General features: G+C 45.0%; 1 protein-coding gene across 1 annotated transcript in view; it reads left to right on the plus strand.

Moving 5' to 3' along the window:
• Nucleotides 1-22115, plus strand: part of EDNRB (endothelin receptor type B) — a 161483-nt gene that overhangs the window by 2432 nt on the left and 136936 nt on the right. The window lies entirely within an intron of this gene.

Here is a 22115-nt window from a genome sequence, read left to right on the forward strand (position 1 = left end):
TGCACACCTTTACAGTTACTGAGCTGTCCATGGCACCGACTGACATCCGCGTAGGAGCCCCTCAAGCTCCCTCCCTGCACAACTTTACAGTACTGAGCTGTCCATGGCACTGACTGACCTCTGCACAGGTGCCCCTCACGCCCCCTGCACTCCTTTATACCGTTAGTGAGTTGCCCATGGCACCGACTGACTCCCGCATAGGTTGACACAAATACTGATCTGCGATTCACTGCTCCGACTGGCCTGGCCCCTGCATAGATAGACAAAGGTACTAAAAGGTAAACGCCCCCCACACACACACACACACATCCCTGCACAGCTTTACGTAGGTAATGAGCAACACATGACACGCAGATTTCTCCACACAGCTGTACACAAATACTGAGCTGCCATTGGCACCGACTGGCCCTTGCACAGCTTGACACAGATACTAAAAGGTAAATGGTCCCCGCCCCCATCCAAACGCACGGACGCACACACTCAAAATAGGCCCGGGCACCTACATAAAAGTGCCCCCCATTAGTGAACCAAATGCACCGCATTTGCAAACCCAGCCAGTTTTGAACTTGTAAAGTCACACACTGTACGGGTATTTTGCAAGGCCTGTGATACTGAATGCATGTGTGGTTGCTGCAGGCAATGTTTGTGGCAGCATTTGGGAAATCAACAGGAAAACCCGAGCCACCGCGTCATAAAGCAGGCCCTCAAACTGCTGAAAAACTGGTGCATACTCATCCGTCATCATACCAGCCCATCGTTCACTTCCTAATTGCCCTATAGGCCAGCCTGACCCTTCCACACACACGCACAGACAGCTTTACATGTGTAATGAGCGACACATGGCACCCACATGTCCTCCATCTCTTTACAAAGCTACTGAGCTGCACATGGCACCAATTGGTTCCTGCAGAGATGCTCGCAGATACTCTGAGGCAAAGGTTCCTACATACCTCTGCCCCCACTGCCCCTGAACTCATGGGCGCAGGTAATGAAGGCAGTGCCCTTATACGGCTTTACCCAGGGACTAAAATGCACAAGGCACCCGCGTGTCGTGTGCAGCTACACACAGGTACTGGACAGTACATGACACACACACGACGCATGGCACCAGTCTACCTTGCCCAGTTAGACACAGATTTACTGGCAGCACAAGATGCCTACATGCCCGTTCAGGGCTACACTGTTTCCGGGCACAGCATGATCCGGCTGCAGGACTCGGAAAGATGCGCACAGTAACTTATGGAAACATGACACCCATCGTAAACACATAGTAGGTGGGCTTTACGTCACACTTGCACACAATAGCTCAACTACAGACCAAAGCAGCTTACTTAGTGTATCGCACGCTCTGACACAAGGAGCACAGGTTGTAATCCCCTTTTGACTGAATTGTGTGTTCCTGAGCAATTCGCGTTTTTTCCCCCTTATCTCCCTTATTTGCCTAAATTGCAAGCCCTTGGAAACCACTGGCGTTAAGCACTGAATAAAAACACACACACGGTCGATCTGTTTCTTCATCAGATGGCAGGCCCCGCCCCCTACCGCCACAATATACACCTGAAGGATGAAAGGCACAAACCACATTTGGTCAGAGTGGGTCCCAATTAATGTGGATTTTCAATTGCACGGACGGTTATTTCTGTTAATCTATGCATGCACATCGTGGGCGGCAATTTATGAGGGATACATTTCCAACTTCATCCTAAACATTGGTGAATCTGTATTAAATGCACATTGATACCGGAGCATAGGGATTGACACAGCCGAAATGGAATGTTTAGACGTTTAATGGGTTAAGTGTTTTTTTCTCATGGACAAGGCTAACTTGTGCAGCGGGGAGAGGGTGTGGCGTAACGACTAAAACTGTTGCCTTTGGTGTTTGAAACTGAGGAGCCACATCCGAGTCCCGGCGCTCGTTTGAACAGAATGTGATCCTGCGCAAATTTCACAATCCACTCGGTCTAAATCCGTGTACAATTAACTGGTCTTTGGGCTGAGGTCGCGCAAAAATATCTATATGTAACTGGAAATAAAAAAAGCCAATTTGAGGTGTCAGTTTGCAACATGTATGTAGCTCTAGGGCTTTTTCTTTGTTCTTTCTATTATGTCATAGCGTCTGTAAATATGGTACATTTGAGTGGCAGCTAACATCACCATGAAGGAATAAGTTGCCCTCTGAAGCTGAATGTGCTTTCCTCCAGAAGTAGAAAAGCAAACAGAACACATAATGAAATCAGGATTCAATCTAGGAAAAGTAAAAACAATTATTTTACTAATGTCAGAAACCAGACACTTTACCTCATGGAATGAGGTGTGGTAAATTGCTAGCAAAGTTGCTGAGAGCGCTGTAGTGATTTATTCTGTGATTTGCAGATCACGGGTTTAAATTCTGGTGTGCCTGTTCAGTATTCTTTCCTTTCCAGGTCGATAAAGCGAGTGCTGTAAAAATGGGTAGTACTGGCATTTTTTTTTAAACTATAAATTGAAAAAGTCTGTTTTAAAGGCTTCCCAAAAAGTTTTTTTTAAACTTTTTATATATACACCAAACCGTTTTAGTGTTTTGATCTTAAAATGCTAACTACCAGACAGGCTAATAGTAATCTGTGACAAATGTATGTTTTTGTCCGGCAATGCAATTCTAGTACCAATGTCTTTTGATTATGGTTACATTATTCTGAAACTTTGCTTAACGTTATTGGAGAGGAAAGGCTGTCTTATGCCCGCTTGCAGACCCAGTCACCAAGAAATGCTGATTTGAGTGCTGTTTTCACCTTTTAACTAAAATATGTGATCCTGAGTGAATCACTTTTTCTCCCAGCGTGGCAAATACTGGAAGTGCCTGGAAGCAATTCAGTTTGCAGTGTGCTATATAAGAAATAAAGTGTAAAAGGCGGTTGCTCATATTTGAATTGTGCATATGTACCCCTCAACCGTCCAAAGTCGAAAAAATCAACGCCGCATCTTCCCCCACCCCGAGTTGGTAAAATGAGTACCAAGTCTGCGCCATTTTTACGAGGTTGTTAACATGAGTACCACATCTGCGCTTTAATACCGTGGATATGGCATCTCTTTGTTACTGTTGTTTGTGACAAAGTGAGCAGTGCATTGTGGGATAGGGTACGTGTGACTGCCTTGAACAGTCAGACCAGTGACAAACTATGCAGGAAGGAGGCCGTGCAGCAGATGGCTTTACCTAAATAAACAACTGCCACGGAGACCATTGGAATCGGAATTCCACTGCTGGGCCATTTGTGCATTGATGTTGGCAAATATGTTTGTTTCCCAGTGGCTGGCCTTTGTCCAGGAAATAGCAACAGACACGCCCTGTTGAGGGCTGCAGCTGACCAGCTTCAGTGGTTTCTTCTGCATCCAGTTGTGGTACCCCGGCGCCTGTATGAAGTGGCTTACAGATGTCTAGTGGAACAAAAAAGGAACTTGCTGCTGCTACTGGGTTAAAAATACAAACTGGCCCAATTTGAAAAAGAAGCTTGACCTTAAACTACAGGGATTTCAAACATGGCGTACCACTGTGCTGAAACCAGGCCTGGCTCTAGACTTTTTTCTTTGGAGGGGTCGTAAAGAAGCATGGGTAGGCCATGAAGATGAGTGGGTACTGGCCAAAAAACAACAAAGTATTTAATCAATCTGATATTTAAGGTATTGGCATCTGTCTGCACGTGACAATTTTACCACAATAATCAGCACCCAGGGAGCTGCTTTCTCTGATGTACTTGCTTTGGAGAAGGGGGGGGGGCACTGCTTGTCAAATCTTTAAGATGCAGAACTTTAAGGCTGCAGCATGCTTCTGGTCATGTGCAGCAGCAGAAATGTTTCTGCGGCTATACAGAGCCACTAAGTAGCTTTTCATGTTTTAAAAAAACGTTGGCAGCCTTTTAATTTGCAGAGCATTGGAGTTTAAAAATATGATGCAATAAGCCCAGAATCATAATTCATTTTTTGGGATATCCATGTCATTTGTGCATCACAGCAGCTTATGAATTCTGCTGACTTCACACCTCTCCCCAGGCCTGAAAGTATCCTATGTCAAAGGTGTTAATTTATTTATTATTTAGAAGTTTTCTATAGCGCTAACAAGACCCGAAGGTAGCAGAGCGCTTTACAGTAAAAGGAATGCAAACGTGAACAAAAAGACACGTAACAAATAGAGGCGATCATCGAATGACAAATAGGGAGGAGGAGAGGTTTGTACAGTAGGACTTCGTGGTAATGGGATACAGAGATAACACATAGTTCTGGGAATGGTTGTTGATCCTAGTTACCCAGGACCTAGGGAACGGATGAGGAATAAGGATTTGAGTTGGCTCTTGAATTCCGCATAGGACGGTATGGTTCTGATATGCGGGGTTAATCATTAAAATAAATTATAAGAGAGATCCCACACAAATTTCAAAGTGAAAGGCACTTTATTTTTCAGTTCTGAATGGCCTTGGGTGGGCCAGGGTTTCCTTGGGTGGGACTGGCCCACCTGGCTCACCCTCTAGAACCAGGCCTTGCTGAAACCCACCTTAAATATAGGATGTCCTCAAAACATGCATGATATTAGTGCTAGCCATATGCAATATGTACTCTTACAGCTTCAAAGGGTCTTATACACTATACAAAATACGTCCAGGAAGGGGGAGGGGGGCAGGGTACATGTCGAATGTGCCCCCCCACCTCAACCCGCGGAATCTCCAAGCAGCCGGGACATCCATCACCAGCCAGAAGGAATCCAAACAGCAAAGGCAGGAGGTGCAGATGCCAGGAGAGCAGTGCTCCAGAGTGTGGCATCTACATCTCTCCAGAGTGTGGCATCTACATCTTACCAGCAAGGCACAGTGCCATGGGCGCTGGTGCAAACACGGAAAACAGTCCCCTGCTATTGGGTTAGCAAAATGCAACTATCAGGGTTCAATGGGCCCCTTAGGGATGGGGGCCCCGGTGCCACTGCACCTGCTGTGCCAATTGCATTTACGCCCTTGAGCAGGGGGCAATTCACAAACGAATATCTGTGTACAGGAAGCGGGACAGGAGTTCTTTTTTCTACTCTTGCAGGGCCCAATTTGTGTCTAAACCAGGGCTTTAAGTGGGATGAAAAAACTGGGTGGGGGAGGGGGTGATTCTCAAATGGGCGTGGTCGATGTAATTAAGGGCGTACTAAATGCACCTTAGGGCGGAAGTCGTGATGACCGCACAACATCTTCAGCAGGGCGCTCCGTGGCTTCCCTCGTCACAATTGTAGCAGATTAACTGCTCCATCACACACTGACCTCTTCATTTATATGTCCCAGGGGCTCTGAATTAGCCCTTTCTTGTCCTTCTAATTACTTGTGGCCGAGATTTCATAGATACAGTCCTGACAGCCCATGGCGAGTTCCGCCCCCGGGTCTTGTTAGGGAAGGGCGGGGGGAGGTGGGGGGCATGGAGGAAGAACTATTGCTGCCTTGACAAGGCTTTTAATTGTGAAAGAGCGCGGCACGCTCTCAAGCAGAAGCCAAACTCGCCAGCAACCTCCTCCCCGTCTATCTTTTCAAATTTAGAAACGGCAAACAACTTTATTGATATAACGAGGGGAAAGAAAGCAAAACCGTGCCAGTGTAAATGGCTCTGGTTACCGACAATAGAAGGGCGCGTCTGCCTGGCACGGATTCGAACCCCCGACCTGCAGAGTTTTACAGCCAGGATACAACCCACAGAACCATTTTGCCACCAACTGGGAGCAAACCGTTGCTTTTTGCTTTCCTCTGGTAACTGGTTCTACGGGCTTCGTTTGTCACCAGATTTACAACCCAAGTGCCCTTTAATGTCTACAACACACTAACATCCGGTCCCAGCACGCCTTTAGAATTGTTTGTTGCATGCAATGAGCACACACAGCTTTATGGAGACGTCACAAGGAAGATGGACGTTGGGCCAGGGCTGCTGTTGGCCTCCCATATAAAGATGCAACCATGGAGTGGCGCTGATGCTCACTAACTCGTTCATTAATCCCCGTTTTCAGCCACTGCTTTTGGTACATTAACAAGGTGGCAGCCAGCTACAACTTTACCCTTCGAGGGTTTATCCTTAATGAACTTGATTTGTAGGGCTGTCAAAAGCAGGTGTTACTGTCGCCCACTTTAAGGATATGTCAATGATAGGCTGAACCACTTGTAACTTGAGCAATCAAATAAATACATTGAGGAAATTCTACATGAAGTTTTAGGGAACTGGTCTTCCATGCTACACTAAAGTCAACTAGCGCGCTGAGGTTGCACTTCCATCACAACAGAAGACACACTACACCACCAAGCTGCCTTTCAGGCTAATATTCAAGGATCTGTGAACACAACAGTCATTTGGAAGCATTTCCAATTCATTTTCGGGGGATTTTAACTTTTTAAGGGTCTCTTACTTCAATGTCGCCAACTTAAATATTGTATTTTATTGTATCATTTAAATAGAGCTGACTACCTCAATATGGTGTGCTGAAGTGCTTACCTACGCAGACAGCAAGCTACAATGTGTAGGGTGTGCGGATGAAAGGGTGTTTGTTTTAGTTTTGAGCCTATGTAGGAATTGCTTTTATGTCATTCATAATGCCAAATTAGGTCGGTCATCATGTTATGGGACTTAGTGCTCGGGGTGCCATGGGTGGTGGCATATGAGAAATGGGCATAGACATTGTAATAGGGAATAACCAGCTTAGCCAGAGGGCCAGCAGGATGCTGTGTGCCTGTACACCAAAAAAGGTGGTAACAAGAGAAGACCCAGTAAGCTATATGATGACATCAAATGTATGACGTTACAAGGCATACTTTTACAACGCATACCTTTACAACGCATTTTTTACAATGCAACATCCATTACAATACATTCCATTACAACGCATGCCATTACAACGATTTTTTAAAAACTACCTTTACAACGCATTCCATTACAACGCATACTACCTTTACAACGCATATCATTACAACGCATACCATTACATTGCATGTATGGTAAGTATTGGATAATGTAGGGGTAAAAATTACTATTCTAACTCCAGGGGGGTGCAACAGTAGGGTAAGTGTTGGATAATGTAGGGGTAAAAATTACTATTCTAACTTCAGGGGGTGCAACAGTAGGGTAAGTGTTGGATAGTGTAGGGGTAAAAATGACTATTCTAACTCCAGGGGGGTGCAACAGTAGGGTAAGTGTTGGATAGTGTAAGGGTACTATGCGTTTTGATGGTATGCGTTGTAATTGTATGCGTTGTAATGACTGTGTTGTAATGACATGCGTTGTAGTGGTATGCGTTGTAGTGTCATGCGTTGTAATGGTTGCGTTGTAATGGCAAGCAATGTAATGGATGTTGCGTTGTAAAAGTTTTGTTATAATGGTAGTGCATTGTAAAAGTTGCATTGTAAAGGTTGTTTCCCGATGACATGTGCCACCCAGTGATGCTGTTGAATGAGTAAAAAGATGTCAACAGACCAAAAATGGGAATTGGTGCAGTAACCATGCACCATTTTATTTTAGTTATTTATGAGTTTATTTAAAGGCCAGATACTGGCTACTGAAGCAGAAGAGCAATCAAGGCTGACAACCTCTGAAGAAACAACCCAAACATTAAAATACCCAAATTCCATCTACACGTGTAAGGCCAAAGACACCGTCATTTTCGAGCAGGGGTTAATGACACAATGCCCTACCCAAGCTATCGAAGGCTCTCAAAGACAGAGAAGCACCCATTAGACAACCTCAAGTCAGGTTGTTACTCAGATTCCCAGCCAAACTAGCAGCCTGCACATGCAAAGGGGAGAGACTCATGTTAACATGCTGGCCTCACCTCTCCAATGAATCCCTGTCCTTTACTTGGATCCCAGGATCTCTAGTTCTTGTCCTTTTGAGTTAAAATAAGGAAACATCCTCATGACTTTCTAGAATTTCCTCCCAGACCAATTTCGACATTCATTATTGATAGTGAATGACATTTCATGGTAAAAAAGAGGCAATATGTTGTGGAGAAGTGTGGCTCAATAATTAGAGCAAAATACACAGTGGACAGAGTGTCAGAGCTGATTTGCATATAGCCAGTGTCTAACCCAGGGTGGTGTGGAGTGCAAAAAAACGATGGATTTAGTCCCAGATCCTTGTACTGGGGTGAATGTATGACATTGTTCTACATTCTGTCCATCAACTGTGTTTTTTGCAATTTTCAATGATTAGAGCGGCAGACCCTGATGTAGAGGGGTTCAATTCCCCACCTCGGCGGGTCTTGGGCTTAAAAATTCCACAGACCTGATAATTCTCGCCTCGGTGCCTATTCCAATCATGGAGTCCCACTCTGCAACTCTGGGCAACAGCTTGCTTAATCTCCACAACGGCCCCCACAACGCTAAGGATGCCTGGCCTCCACCTTGGGGGTGCCCAGGAGTGGACGCCTCACAGGGAAAGCCAGGATGGGTTCCACAGCGGTATTCGTACAAGCGCCTTGAGACCCTTGTGGGTGTGTAGTGCGCTATACAAGTATCAATTTACATTTAAAGGAGACTCACCCTGCTTCCATTGTCTTTGCTAGGAGAGAGGAATGGTACTGATATGTTAGAACTCAGTTTGTTCAATCCTGGCCCAGCTATGCTCTCACCTGTGAGCCTTGTAAAAAAAAAATATCTTTCCACAAGACAACTTTGTTATGATCTCCTTTGTCTGGTCCTTTTCCACTTTCTCCCCTCCACTGCCCTCCAACCCGTTAATTCTGCCCTCACGTTTAGAAACCGGCCAATAAACTAAAACAATAGTAGTCAATAGGTATAATTTCCTTTCCCGGTCGACTACTAACCAAACTTCTCTGAATGCGGACTCCAGCCATCAGAGGGTTCAGATTGAGTCTTCTGGATTCTGCAGCTTGTGCACATACTTTTCTTTTCTTTTTGACTTCTGAGTCTATCTCCTTAAGAGTGGACCATCCTGTCAACTTCGGTTTGGGGTCTGTGACATATGATACGAAACTAATGAGTGAACACACATGAGAAAGAGCAAAAAATATTTTTTAAATTCTCAGTGGCGTCGCAAGGGTACCATGGGCCCGAGTGCAGGCACGGACATAGGCACCGAACCCCTTGTCTGGTACTAAAGACAGACTTAACTGGTATGAAGTGTGTCACTCTCACTCATGGGCCCATGCACAACTGCACCTGCTGCACCTTTGATAGACATGCCATTGTCTATCAAAGCATGCTTCAACACCCCATCAGAGGTAACAAGCACTATATAAATACAAACCTTTTTTCCTTTTCTATCCTTCTGCTATCTTTCTGAATCTAAATAACTGACTAACCTATCCACCACTTAAAAATGTACTTGCATGCTTCACTATACTAATTCAACACTAATCCTCTATGGGTCCTGGAGTAGCGTGCTACTCGCCGAAAAAGCGGTTTGACGCCTCGTCAGGGGTAGTAAGCGCTATACAAACGCATATACAATACAATACAATTTTATGACCTAGCAATCCATGTATGGCACTGATGTCTTGAGCCCTAGGCCCTGTGTCGGTCTCCTACCACGTCAGCTTTGTGCATCCCATCTCTTAACAGACAGAAGTCACTCTCTTGGCACGTCATTCCTCTGTTGACATTCTAGTTAAACAGAGATTTTTTCCATTGGGTACGAAATGAATGGTACAAACCAAAATCCTGAAGGTCTAATAGTGGTTTTACCAACTGACATAATTGGGTGACCCTAGGGAAACCAGTTCATCACAGTGTGTCTTATTTCCCTTTTCAGTCAATGTGATGGACACAGAGAAGGATGCTGAACAATAGTAGCTAGTGCTATATAATATTCTTATTTTTGTTTAAAAAAAGACTTGATATTTTCATTTTTATGTGCCTCAAACTGGGCACAAAAAAAGTGGAATTTTCAGGGCATGTGCTGAACCAGGCTGGTGATATTATTCATAAGTCAAAGGAACTTTTGCTAATAAGTGCTTTGGAAAATGTCTATTTTGGCAAATTGTGAATGAAACGCATATTATGTCACCACTTAGTACCCATACATCTACATTCTGTAGAATCAGAGATTTAGAGAAGCACCTCTTCACAGTATTAAATACATTCACCTACATTTTCTAGAATCAGAGAAACTTCTCTTCGCAGTATACAATATATTCACCCATTTCAAAGCATTGTTTCTAAGATTAAGGATAGTTGTTTTTATTCCATCACTCGATTGAAATAACTTCACATAAGGTACAGTTATGGACCCCTACCCTTTTAATGGCGTCCAAAGAAAGCCCTCGCAGTGGGAAATGCTGCTCTCCATTGGCCCTCCTGTGCTTCAAACAGGACTGTTATTGGGTCCACATAAAGAGTGCTGTAATTCGAGTTCACCCCCCTAGACAAAATGGCAACTCCAAGGCAATCCTGCAAATATTTAACCATTGTTTGAATTGTAAGTTTTGCCTAAATATATGGATCATAGTGAGGTTTTTACAGCTGTCAAAAAATCCATTGTCTTTCGCTGAAATTTTGTTAGAGACAAATACACTATGCAATATATATTGCCTGCCAAAGTGGGTGTAAATCTTTCCATTGATGGTAAACTCAGGGTGGAAACAGATTACATAAAGTAATCCACCCTGAGAGGGCAGGTGAGAAAATATCAACATTCTTCCTCCCTCCATGCCCTTTGGCGATATGAGTGTCAGCTGCTTATATTTAAAAGTGGTTGGGTGATCAGGCAAATGTACCGACCCACTTTCAGACCCTCTGGAATGCCCTAAGGTACAACCCCAAAGTTCTTAATCGTAGTTCGTTATAAACACTGTTTATAATGGGCCACGATGAAGAGCTCTGGAGTTGAGACTGAAGGCTATATGAGCTTCTCACATTGCCTGACAGTGTGTACAAATAAATAAAACAATCCTAAATACATTTTGAAAAAAACGTACTTACCTACTCCACTCTGGTCCTGCGCAGTCTGTGGCAAAAAGGGAGCAAGAGCTCCCAGCGCCCACTCCCCAAACCAATCAAGACGCTGCTCTTGTGCTGTGAACCAGGATGAGAGAAGCCCCAGGACTGGTTGGAGCGGGCTGGATCAGCGATCCTACAGCCACTGGAGGCCTGTGGCTGATCCCCACTCAGCAGTCTAACACAGCTTTGGTTGTAGAGTTTTAAAATGCGCATGTCAGGCTGACCATTGCAAGGAAGTCAGCAAATATGACATGCAGACTTTAAAATTGTGCACCACTCTTCCTCCCCTGCTGCCAGTCAGCAGCGATGACCCCACCCCAACAGAAGGCTTGGGCTGTCCGACTGGACTGAAAAATAAAATGGTAATACATGTGTTTTATTACAATTTAATTTTTCACGTTTGCTGCGCTGGCAGCAGGGTGGGCGACACTCATCCTCCCTAATGAAGGAGCCACCGTTGAGTGTCAGGTGAAACGGATGTAGTTGGTGGGTCATGAGGAATCTGTGTGATATCTTCCAATGAGAGTGGATCTTTGCAGCCTCGTTACTGGGAATAGTAGTGAATTCTTAAAGCCCCCTGATGCTCCATACCCTCTTGGAAATGCTTTCTTTCTTATCCTTTCAGTCCCAGTGGTTTCCTTTGTTGGCACATGGTTCATTTAGGCACTGTAGGCTTTTACCATTTGTGGCAGAAAGGAAACAAGCACTGGAAACGCCAACAGGTTTTACGTACACAAAAACTATTGACTTTGCCACTGTCTTTTCACCATGTTGTACAGCTGTGTGTAGTGAAGTAGCGTAGAGGAGTGAGGTGGAGTGGTGCGGAATGGAGCAAAGTGGTGCACAGTGGAGTGGGTAAAGTGGAATGACAGAGTAGAGTTACGTGACAAAGAGTAGAGTGGAGTGGAGTGGAGTGGCGTGGAGTGGTGCAGAGTGCAGTGACATAGATTGGATTGGAACAGAGTAGAGTTGAATAGGATAGGGTAGAGTAGAATGGGGCAGACTGCAATTGAGTAAAGTGCAGTGGTATGGCATAGAGTGGTGTAGATAGGCGTAGAGTGGAGTAGAGTGGCTTGGAGAGGTAAAGATAGAGGGGCATAGAGTAGCAAGGCACAGAGTACAGGGGCATAGAGTAGAGTGACACTGTGGGGGAGTGGGATAGAGTGAAACAAAATTAAAGATTCCCTTTTCACATGTTCGGAAAAAGAGACTTAGGTCTCTGGGCGTTTAAGGGAGAGGCGCAAGGTGAGCCAACAGGCGTATCCCCAGTTGCATATGGATCTACAAATATACAATACAATTTTAGCAAGCCTTAATCAAATAAATCTTGAAAATCAATATTAAAGATTACTAAGGATGTTATACACTGGATGTACAGTAGTTTAAAAAATATATTTTTTATTTGAAATTCTTATTTTCTGTTCATACAAAACATTTCAAGTGAGTTTACACATTTATTCATAAAAACCATTAAAAACATTTAATGCAGCAAGTTATCACATAAATTGACAATGTATTAAAAAAATTCACAATGTAACGAATTTATCACACAGAAAAATTGTCGACGCGGCGTTTCGGTGATTTGAGTCGTCACCTTCTTCAGGACAGTGTTTATGGAGCCCTTTTTGAAGTAAAGGAGGACAAGCAGGCAACTCACCACCGAGCCAGAGGCCCTGACAGGACACAGCGCCATCAGCACCAGCAGCGCCGAGGAAAGGACGCCAAATACCGCCACCAGCCGCGCCGCCGCCTCGGGACTCCAAATCCCGATAGGCTCAGCGGCGGCGCATTCCCCGACGCGTCATACGCGCCGGGAGGGGCTGCATAAAGCAGGCAGCCCTCGGTGGAGCGGGGGGAGCCCTTTTTGAAGTAAAGGAGGACAAGCAGGCAACTCACCACCGAGCCAGAGGCCCTGACAGGACACAGCGCCATCAGCACCAGCAGCGCCGAGGAAAGGACGCCAAATACCGCCACCAGCCGCGCCGCCGCCTCGGGACTCCAAATCCCGATAGGCTCAGCGGCGGCGCGTTCCCCGACGCGTCATACGCGCCGGGAGGGGCTGCATAAAGCAGGCAGCCCTCGGTGGAGCGGGGGGAGCCCTTTTTGAAGTAAAGGAGGACAAGCAGGCAACTCACCACCGAGCCAGAGGCCCTGACAGGACACAGCGCCATCAGCACCAGCAGCGCCGAGGAAAGGACGCCAAATACCGCCACCAGCCGCGCCGCCGCCTCGGGACTCCAAATCCCGATAGGCTCAGCGGCGGCGCGTTCCCCGACGCGTCATACGCGCCGGGAGGGGCTGCATAAAGCAGGCAGCCCTCGGTGGAGCGGGGGGAGCCCTTTTTGAAGTAAAGGAGGACAAGCAGGCAACTCACCACCGAGCCAGAGGCCCTGACAGGACACAGCGCCATCAGCACCAGCAGCGCCGAGGAAAGGACGCCAAATACCGCCACCAGCCGCGCCGCCGCCTCGGGACTCCAAATCCCGATAGGCTCAGCGGCGGCGCGTTCCCCGACGCGTCATACGCGCCGGGAGGGGCTGCATAAAGCAGGCAGCCCTCAGCGTCGCGGGACGCGAGCGGGACGCCCGGGGCGAAGCCCGGGCAAAGGGCGGGCCCTCTACGGCCCTCCAAGGCCGGAATAGGCCGGGCCGGGACATCCCCCCAAAACCTTGTGTCCCGTTCCTAAGACAGGTCACTATGGCCAACTCAGGATCCGAACCTCCATGCATAGGAGAAGAGAGCTCAATCTCCGGCCCTCTGGATAAATATTTCACCAAAGTAAAATGCGACATCGATAGAGACCTCACTTTGGCAGAGAGGCGCATTTTAAGACGCCAATCCATTGAGCTACTTAAAAACAATGTCCTCATATCACTTCCGACGCCCATTCCCGAGCTCTGCCCACTTAATTCTAACATAAAAAATACGCTAGAGGATCTAATGAATACAGATAATGTGCCCTCGCTCTTTCAATCTTATTTCCCCCCGAAAAATGGATTTCCGCCTCCATCCCCTCTACAAACAGATAATCTTACAACTAAGGAATCTGCTGACTTAATAGATTTGGTCACGCCAAACCTCCCAAAAACAGCGGAGTTTGTGGGGCCTGATATAATAGTGATACCTTCCTCCCAGCCTACCCCAAAGATCTCTATGTTCCACCCTTCCCCAGTGGTAGTAAAGTCTGATAAAGTCTCTAAAGGGAAACATAAACCAAAGAAGAATCAGGTTATCATACGATCCCCACCAAATAAACGACGGAAAAAAATGCTAACAAAAAACAACACCAAGTCCCTACCCTTGGCTAAGGACACACTCACAAAAGAACTACTACAAATTGTAGAAGGATTACCAAATCCATCACGGGAAAAATTAACATCGTGCGTCCCCCCCACAATCAAAGACTTTGTGGATGCCATGGAACATCTTGTAAAAGCATTATTAACACCAATACTAGAGAGAGTGAAAAGAATAGCTACGGAACTGCACACTCTCTCTGAGACTCTGACCCAACCCCATGAAATAAAGTCTAACCCTATGCTAAAAACTGGGGAAACATCTAAACAAGAAGCAAAAACCATAAAGAATACAGTAAACCACAATACCACCAAAACTGGGGGTGTGAAGTCCACGGGTGAAAAATCAAACAAAGATCAGACCCCAAAGAAGTTAACTCCGGCATTAAATCAAAAAAATGCCCAAACGTCGGGTCCCACAAAGAAGTCACAAACAACTCAAGGAACAGCCCCTCCTTCTAAAGCGTCTCCTCACACGCAGCCAAATGTGACACAAATTAATTCTCTTATTGCCTCAGCAAAAATGGGTAACATCACTCCCACTCGGGGAAAAACCCATTCTTCCGTGGCACAGGATAAATGGTCAGGTAAAAGACATGTTGATCTTCCCCCGGCTGCATCGCAAAATGTTATCATACTAACGGGGGTCAAACCACTATCAAGTACAGGAGGTTATGAAAATCACCATAGTTTAAAAAATAAGGTGATTTTCTGGCTCAGGGAAAATAGGCCCCTACCCCCTTATATAAATGGGGACATAATTATGGTGAGAAGAACCAACTGGGTTGGCATCCGCCCGAAAGATATAGACGGGGATGTAGTTATTATCACCTTTAAAGATCACAGGGTCATTCCCCATATTACAGATTGGTTCTCGGGTCTTCATAAGGGACCGATTTTGCCAAAATCCTTAGCTTACTTTTACCCAGAACCCTTAATGGCTTCGAGGTCACAAAAACCTTATAACTCTAAACACTCATTTCCACAGCATGGAAAAAACTACCCTACCCAGCAAGCAAGAAACCAGATATTTTTCCCTTCAATTGATCCTTTTTTACAGCCTACTCCACAGTTGTTCCCACAGGGAAATGTCAATCGTCCCTCTTTTCTCCATTCAAATTGGAACTTACCCTGCTATAACTTCTTTGAGCCACTTTGTGGAATGGAAGATGTAGAATGACTCGCTCAAGAGAACCAAGCGAAGGATGGCTGTAAGAGACCTGAGAGTACTATCGTTGACCCTAACCACACGCAGGCTAATTACCAAAGGGCTCTAAATAAAAATAAAAATAAATATTCCCCTCCAAATTGGGCTATAAGTGGTTCACATTCCTCTGATAGGGGCAAAAAGAAAAATCCAACTTTTAGTCCCATCAGTACCAATCTCAATTCATACTTGAACAATAATGTAGTCAGGAAAAAAACGTCTAACTTACAGTTCCTTTCCTGGAACCTAGCAGGACTCCACTCTAAAACTAGTTTACCGGATTGGATAAAGCTAGTAAATGAATTCTCAATCCTTTGTTTTCAGGAAACTTGGGCGACTTCTCCCATTCATCTTCAAGGGTTCAAGACCTTCCACTCACCAGCTACAGCGACCATACAGGGCAGACACAAGGGGGGTCTATGTACTTATATTAGTACCGCAATGGGCCATAGGGTTAGAAACATACTACTGAGAGATTCTTTCCAAATAATAGTCATGAACATCGCCCCGTCATTGTCATTGATAATTATCAATTTTTACAATAATCTGCCTGTAGACCAACTTGAGAAAGTGATGCAAGACTTACATCATGCTTTGTTTAGGTTCAAAGAAAACATGGGTGGAGAGTCTGCCATTCTTTTTGCGGGCGATTTAAATTGCCATATCTGCCCAAACACAGAAAGTGATGCCTGTGATATTTATGATTCCGATGCATCAGACACAGGAGCTTCTACCTATAGCCATTTCATGCATACAAAATCAGGAGATCTTATCAATATTTTCCTGACCTCCTTTAATTTACACCTGGTAAATGAGCTCCTCCAGACCCCATGCCTCCCCAAACCAACTTTTCATGGGAGAGGCAGGAACACAATCATAGACTTTTTATTCTTCTCAAAAGCACACGCGTTGCTAATACGAGATTGGAAAACGCTTGACCATATATATAGCGACCACTACCCCTTGACCATGATTATGGACCTTCTGGGATCATCGGTGAGTCCCACCTCACACAAAGATACCTACGAACAACCAATCATGCTGGGAGCTAAAAATGGCTACTGCGTTAAATGGGATAAAATCAACCCAAAAAACCTCCTTAAGAATCTAGTCATTAAAAGGAGGGAGGAGATTGACACCTGTCTCTCAACCAAGGAGAATTCCGAAAAAGTCTGTAAAGCTTTTATCACAATTCAGGGCACCCTCAAAGAACTTCTAACAAGACAGTACAAAACAACTACTTTTGTTCAAAATGGGTGGTTTGATTCAAAGTGCACAAAGGCGTTGAACTCCTTAAAGAACCTGCTGCGTCTTCATCCCAAACCACTACTAGAAGTACGCCAGGCAAGAAAACAATATCATCTAGCCATTAAACAAAGAAAAAGGGAATTGAAACAGGAAGCATGGCATAAACTGGTGGAAACATCAAAGTTAGGGGATATGTCAGCTTTTTGGAGATTCATTAATTCCCCTTTGCCATGGGTAAAAATGCCGGAAAGGAATCTAGACATGGCAATAGATGGAGAGACGTGGGCAGATCATTTCCAGAACCTTTACACTAAACCTGCATCTCTAAATAACTCAAACCTTGATCCATTTCCTTTAATTTTAACTCAGGACATTTCGTCCCAAATCTGCTTCTCACTAGAGGAGGTGGAATCAGCCATTAAGGAAAGTCCCCCAGGGAAGGCCCCTGGACCAGATGCAATCCCTGCGGATGTGTACAAGGCAGAGTTGGAGTTCTGGGCCCCCCTGTTGACCACCGTACTTAACTCTATAAATACCACAAAGCTCCTGCCAACCTGGAGAGAGGCCATAGTAATACCTATCTTTAAGAAAGGAGATAGGAATCTGCCATCGTGCTATAGGCCTATATCCCTTCTCGACACCTTGATGAAAATTGTTGGGCGCATAATCCTCAAAAGATTAACAACCTGGATAGAGGACCAAGACGTACTTTCGAAACTACAATACGGCTTCCGGTCAGGCAGAGGCACAATTGAACAGGTCCTCAATTTACATCTAATTAAGACAAAATATATCGACATTAAAAGGACTAGCTTGTATATAACATATATAGATCTTACCTCTGCATTTGACTGTGTCATGCACGACCAACTATGGGACATTTTAACCCAACTTGGGATGGATCCATCAATCCTTCTTTTCATTAAGGCCTTGTACCAGGAGGCAGGAGCTAGAGTGAGATACGGTTTGAGGGGAGAGTGCTCGCCACGTTTCAATATTAATAGAGGGGTTAGACAGGGGTGCATTTTGGCCCCTCTGCTTTTTTCCCTCTACATAAACGCAATTGGCGAGCATCTCAAAACCTTTGAATGTGACTTCCCCAAAATAGGGGGCCAACCAATTCCAATTCTGCTCTATGCAGATGATGCTGCAATTCTATCACAGACTAGAATGGGCCTACAAAAGGCAGTAACAGCCTTCACGACTTTTATGAAAGACAGGGGCCTTAGAGTGAACATTTCAAAATCCTACACCATGCTATGCAATAAAAGACAAAAAGCCCAATGCCCCATTTATATTGAGGACCAAAAACTGGAGACAGTAGAGGCTTTTACATATCTGGGAATCTGTCTACATAGAAAGTTGGTGTGGAAGGCTGCAATAGAGAAGAGAAAACTTGCCTTTGCAAGAGCAACTGGTGCCCTCCGGGACTTTGCTGCCAAGATAGGGGGCAGACCTGTTAAACAACTACTAATTATATACAGAGCGAAATGTGTATCCACCGCTGTTTACGGGGCTGGCCTATGGGGCGTGGATAAAAACATCTCAACAATACAAGTCTTGGAAAACCAATTTCTAAGATATCTCCTTGCTGCCTCAAAGGGAACCTCCGTATATAAAATGCACATCGAGCTAGATCTCCCGTATATAACAGACATCATCAAAACGGAACCCCTCCTTCTTTGGCACAAAATTTGGACTACTCATGAAACTGCCTTTAATAGAGAGGTGTTACAAGACATTTTTAAATTGGAAGGGGCTAAACTTTTTAAACAAACTAATTGGCTGAACTACGTGAGAAACTTCTTTTTTGAAGTCGGACGCCAAGAGTGGTTTTTAAATCCTCTCTCACTAGAACACATCTCGCGAAAACATCTGAGAAAGATTTTAATGGACCATTTGGAAACAGTCAGATGGAACAAACACAAAACTTCTGACATGATCCTGGCATACCAACGGGTGACACCTATCAAGGGGCTTCAATCATACCTATCATCAGCCATTCCATGCTACTCAAGGATGTTACTCGCAAGATTTAGAATGGGCTCCTTTTTTCGTTATGTAACATTCCCAAAATCCAATGATTGGTCACGGAGCACTTGTCTTTGCCCCTGCGACCTCAGATCACAACAGTCAAATATTCATACCATCCTGTTTTGCAAATACTATGGAGCTTTGAGAAAAGCGCTTTTACTACCCTTACTAAAGAGATGGAACATTCGCACATGTAAAACTGCTTTTGAGCGGTTACAGGAACTTGAGGATAAGGAGGTGATAGCCAAAATGGAACAGTTTTTAAAACTAGTGATAAAATTTAGGAAAACTTTGGATTGAGACTGGTGACATTGACCAACGCTTTCCTGCCTTTTAATTGTCTTGCCCAACGTACATGTCTTTTTAATTCTTCCAGAAGTTTTCAATGGAATTTTAAAACTGAATGATTTTTAAATTGATTTCGACATAAATGTATTCTTACTTTTTAATTATGTATATGAAGCATGCTTATATGATATTTTGTTTAAATATCGAATAAAGCTTATTTTGAACCTTGAATTAAAATCACTTTCTTGGACATCTGTTCCTTTTCTGTATGATGGTAAATGGGCGATGTCTGACAATGTGGGAATAAGCTTGGTATCTTTTTCAAGTATGTACTCCTTTTCGGTATAGTTGGGATTCCTAATATTCTTCTTTTATTTAAGCAGCTAGATCAATTTTCATTCTTACCTGAGATTCCTTTTTTATTGAATCCTATGGAGGACGGTCTTTCCTTTCTTCACCCGTTATTTTATTCAATTTTTATCTATTTCTTTAAGCGTGTTTTGTTAGATCTTCACTCTTGATTATTTGTAGTGAATATCTTTTAAAAGGGAGGGCTTCCTGTTCAATTTGAAAGATCTCCTCCTCTGATATATCGGGCATCCACCTCGACCGTCCTTGCGCGTTGTAATAGGAGTGGGATAGAGTGCCACTTTGTAGAGTGGCGTGGCGTAAATGGCATATAGTGGAGTGTCATAGAGTGGCTTGTCATAGAGTGGGGTGGCATAGAGTGCAGTGGTGCAGAATAGAGTGTGTATAGTGCACTGGGGTACAGTGCAGTGGAGTAGAGTGGTGTACAGTAGAGTGAAGTGGCGTAGATTGGTGTACAGTGCTGTGGCATATAGTGCAGTGGTGTAGAGTACAGTACATTGGTACAGAGTAGAGTTTCATAGTATACAGTGGTGCAGAAGGAGTGATGTAGAGTGCAGTGGCTTAGAGTAGACTGGTGCAGAGTAGAATGGCATACAGTGCAGTAGTATAGAGGTCAGTGGCGTAGAGAGTAGTGGCATTGGGTGCAGTGGCGTACTGCAGAGTTCAATGGTGCAGAGTAGAGTGGCTTAGAATGCAGTTGTGCAGAGTAGAGTAGCGCGTAGGAGCATAGAGTAAAGTGGCACAAAGTAAAGATGTACAGCATGCAGTGACATAGAGTAGGGTAGTGCAGAGTAGCGCACAGTGGAGTTGAGTGGTGCAGAGTAGAGGTCAGTCTCCTAGAGTGCAGTGGCATATAGCAGAGTGGTACAGAGTAGAGTGGTGCAGAGTATAGTAGAAAAGTGCAGATTAGAGTGGTGCAGAGTACAGTGGAGTGGCAAAGAGTAGAGTTGTGCAGAGTAGAGCGGAGTTTCATAGAGTTCAGTGACATAGGGTAGAGTGGTACATAATAGATTAGAGTGGTATAGAGTGTAGTGGTGCAGAGTAGGTTAGAGTGCTGTAGAATGCAGTGGCATAGAGTGGTGCAGAGTAGAGTGTAGTGGAGTGCAGTGGTGTAGAATGGAGTGGTGCAGAGAAGAGTGGACTGCATAGAGTGCAGTGGCTTAGAGGAAAGTGGTGCAGAGTGGAGTGGCATCAAGTGCAGTGTCAAGAAGTAGACTGGAATAGAGTGGTGCAGAGTAGAGTGCTGCAGAGGTGTAAAGTAGTGCAGCAGCATAGAGTGCAGTGGCATAGAGTGGTGCAAGGAAGAGCAGAGTGGCGTGGAGTGCAGTGGCGTGGAGTGCAGTGGTGTAGAGTTTTGCAAGAAAGAGCGGAGTGGCAATGAGTGCAGCGGCATAGAAAACAGTGGCATGCAGTGCAGTGGCATAGAGTAGATAGAGTAGAGTGGCGTAAAGTACAGTGCCATAGAGTGGTGTAGAGTAGAGTGCAGTGGTGTAGAATCGAGTGCAGTGGTGTAGATTGCAGGGGCATAGAGTAGAGTGCAGTGGCATAGAGTAGAGTGCACATGGTGCATGGATGTGAGTGGGGGCACTGCATGTACTCTTAGGGCCGCTTTGCAGTGGGCCACGAGGGACGGGAGCCCTGTTTGGGACCCCCAAAGTCCATTTCCTGGCGTAGAGAGTACGATCCTAGTGCACAGGCTTTGTATGTGCAGGAATTTGCTCACTATAAACAGGCAATCATGTCTAGGAAAGCGGAATGTTATGAGGATAGAATTGCGGCGGCAAGAGACCCCCAGAAGGAAATCTTTAAAGTTCTAACAGAACTAAGGAAAAATAAAGAGCAGAGCCCTTCGTTCACACAGGACGACTGTCAAAAATGTCAGGATTTCTTTTCTAAAAAAAATATCGGATCTCCTAACAGAAATCTCTCATACCCCAAGACTTGACTGTCCTGTTCAACTTACTCCGACAGCCCCGTCGATCACCCACCCCTTGAGTACACTGCCCCTGATTACAAAGGAACTACTGGCGAGCCTAATGGGGCGAGTAAAGTCTGGGTCGCTGGTGGATCCGTGCCCCCCTAGTATATTCAAGCTAGCACTACCAGGAATAGAGGACGATGTCCTTTCCCTCCTCAATAGCTCTTTGGAAACAGGACAGGTCCCCTCTAATTTTAAGGAGGCACGCTTGATTCCACTATTGAAGAAGCCGGGTGCAGATGCTAAGAACTTGAAAAATTTCAGGCCCATCTCCCAGTTGCCGTTCCTAGCAAAAACTCTGGAACAACATGTTCTGACACATCTTTCCAGCCACCTTGAAAATAACGGGCTGCTAGAACTGAATCAGGCGGGTTTTAGGGCACATCATAGTACGGAGTTGGTGATGCTGTCCATACTTGATGATCTGAGATGTAGAGCAGATGAAAAGATCCCGGGCGCCCTGGTGCTGTTAGACTTCTCCGCGGCATTTGACACGGTTAATCATGGTCAACTGTTGTCGCGGCTGGGGGATTTCGGCATCCAGGGAACTGCGCACGCCTGGTTAACCTCTTTTCTTCAAAATCGATCCCAGAGAGTACAACTGGCAGACCTGGTGTCATCGTCAGCTGGTATTTCGTGTGGAGTTCCTCAAGGATCAGCACTCTAACCTCTCCTTTTTAATGTGGATCTGCAACCATTGATTTCAGCATTAAATCAGATGGAATGCCAAATTTATAATTATGCAGATGACACCCAGA

Source organism: Lissotriton vulgaris, chromosome 8 (genome assembly GCF_964263255.1).
Source record: "Lissotriton vulgaris chromosome 8, aLisVul1.2, whole genome shotgun sequence".
Classification (NCBI taxonomy): domain Eukaryota; kingdom Metazoa; phylum Chordata; class Amphibia; order Caudata; family Salamandridae; genus Lissotriton; species Lissotriton vulgaris.